This window comes from Lynx canadensis, chromosome A2 (assembly GCF_007474595.2).
Source record: "Lynx canadensis isolate LIC74 chromosome A2, mLynCan4.pri.v2, whole genome shotgun sequence".
In the NCBI taxonomy this organism is placed as follows: domain Eukaryota; kingdom Metazoa; phylum Chordata; class Mammalia; order Carnivora; family Felidae; genus Lynx; species Lynx canadensis.
In genome coordinates this window covers 146888941-146891571 of record NC_044304.2, presented here as the reverse complement: position 1 = coordinate 146891571, position 2631 = coordinate 146888941, and positions in this window count along the sequence as shown.

Sequence of the window (2631 nt, the reverse complement as noted above, 5' to 3'; positions counted from 1 at the left end):
AGCAATCATACCTCTCACCTTTTCAGTATTCTTCTTTGGCTTCCCTTCTTCCACAAGAATAAATCTAAATTTTTCAGCATGGCATTCAAGGCCTTTTCTGATCAGCCCATGCCTATCTATCCAGCCACCCTCCCCTTACTCCCACCAATCACTTATTTTACACTGTGGCAGCACTGGGCTAATTATACTCCCCCGTAATACTCTTACTGCAATATCGGATATTTATTGAGCATGTACTCTGCCGGACACTCACCTTGGTAAGCCTTTGTACATACTGTTCCTGTGTGCTTGGACTGCATTGTATTAATTAAGGTAGAGCTTGCTGCTATAACAAACAAGCTATATAATACCAGGAGATTAACACAATAGAAGATTATTTCTTTGTCATGTAACAGTTTGGTGTGGCAAGCAGCCTTCCACCCAGGGCCTTTCGACTTTGCAACTCTGCCATCCTGTAAGTTTGAGAGTCCTTTGCTCCCAGAGCTAACAACTGAGGAAGAAGAGGAAGAAAAGGCACACTTTATTTCTTAACCTAATCCAGAAATGATACACATCCCTTCTGCTCACATCCCATTAATGAGAACTGACCACCTGGCCCCACGTAGATGTCTAGGGGATTGGCAATTGGTTGGGCCACTTCCCGGAAGAACATCATACTGTGAAGAAAAGCACAAGTCTTTGATGATCAACCAGCCATGTCATGCCCTTCCTTGACTTGTCTACTTAGCAAAGGCTTATTCACCCTTCAAACTTCAGTCCAACTGCTACTTCTTTTGTGAAGTCTTCCTTAACTTATGTAGGCAGATGTAGGTCCTCCCTATGCCCCCACTGCACTTTTCACATTTCTCCATTATGACAGTTATCATACTGTACTGTGTGGTTTGCATGTCAGTCTACTCAACTGGATTGTGACCCTTAAGGGCAGGAATCTTGTCTTTTCATTTTTATATTTAGAAATCTTAGCATAGTGCCTGATAAATAGTAGTTTTACAATGATATTTAATGAATTAATGAATATTCTCAGTGAATGAATGAATGATTACCCTAAAGAAAAACAATTGGTCTTTTTTTTTTTAAAGTAGCCTCTATGCCCTATGTGGGGCTTGAACTCACGACCCTGAGAAAAAGAATCACATGCTCTACCTACTGAGCCAGCTAGGCACCCTAAGCAGCTGCTTTTTATAGAGGAACAAAGACCTCAGTTAAAACCAAAACAAAATAAAACAACTATTTGGTGATTCAGGGTTATCCAAACACTAAAAAGAAAATAAACCTCCCATACAAATACTTTAATTACATTAATAATTTACACTATTATTTATTTATTTATAATGTTTTTCTTGAGAGAGAAAAAGCGAGCATGAGTGGGGGAGGGGCAGAGAGAGAGGGAGACAGAATCTGAAGCAGGCTCCAGGCCCTAAGCTGTAAACACAGAGCCTGACACGGGGCTCAAACTCATGAACTGTGAGATCATGACCTGAGCCGAAGTCAGACGCTTAACTGACTGAGCCACCCAGGTGCCCCTGCACTATTGTTTATTTAGAATCTGTTGCAGAGCTTAATTGAAATAAGTAAATAAGTAAGTAAGTAAATAAATAAAAAATAAATAATAAAAATTTTAAAGACTCCTGGCTGGCTCAGTCAGTGCAGTGTTCAACTTCTGATCTCTGGGCAGTGAGTTTGAGCCCCACATTGGGTGCAGAGCTTACTTAAAATACATATGTACATACATACATACATACATAGAGTCTGTTTCTCACATAAGTTCCATGAGGGTAGGGATCTTATATGTTTGTTCTTTGCTCTGACTCCAGTACGTAGCACATTCTCTGGAACATAGTAGGTACTCAATAAATATTTTAGAATAAATGAATGGCTAAAGAAATGAATAAATACATGACTGAAGACTGAACCCTTAATCCCATGAGCCATATAATAAGTGCATGGCTTGGATTATAAAAGCAAAGTGTAGAAACTTACCACCACAATTAGAAAACCAGCAGAGGGGCGCCTGGGTGGTTCAGTCAGTTAAGTGTCTGGCTTCAGCCCAGGTCATGGTATCATGGTTCATGAGTTCGAGTCCCACATCATGCTGACAGCTCAGAGCCTGGAGCCCGCTTGGGATTCTGTGTCTCCCTCTCTCTCTGCCCCCACCTCCCCCCCCCCCCGGTCACACTCTGTCTCTCTCTCAAAAATAAACATTAAAAAAAAAAAAAAGGAAAAGAAAACCAGAGCAGAATGTACATGAGGACCTTACCTTCATTACCTTGTCCAGTCCATGTTATCATTCTCTTTACATAAGATGAACAATCATTGGAAGAAGCTAAAATCTCAATGGGAATAGTAGCCTATGAGTAAACGAGGACAAACAGATGTCTCTAAAATGGTTGCACTATGAAATAGCCTTTGTTAATTGGTAAATGAGAGAAGGAGGAAGCAAGAGTGCAGACAGTTACAGAGTTCTGACAGCTGAAGAGTATATTGATTGAGAAAAGACAACATGTTTTTTATAACTTTTGACGCGGTATAGAGATAGTTCTTTAAATGTTTATAAAACATTTATTTTCTTCTCATAGGTGCCTTGTGACAAAGCTTGGTTAGATATTATATATGGCTTCTGGTGATTACCTG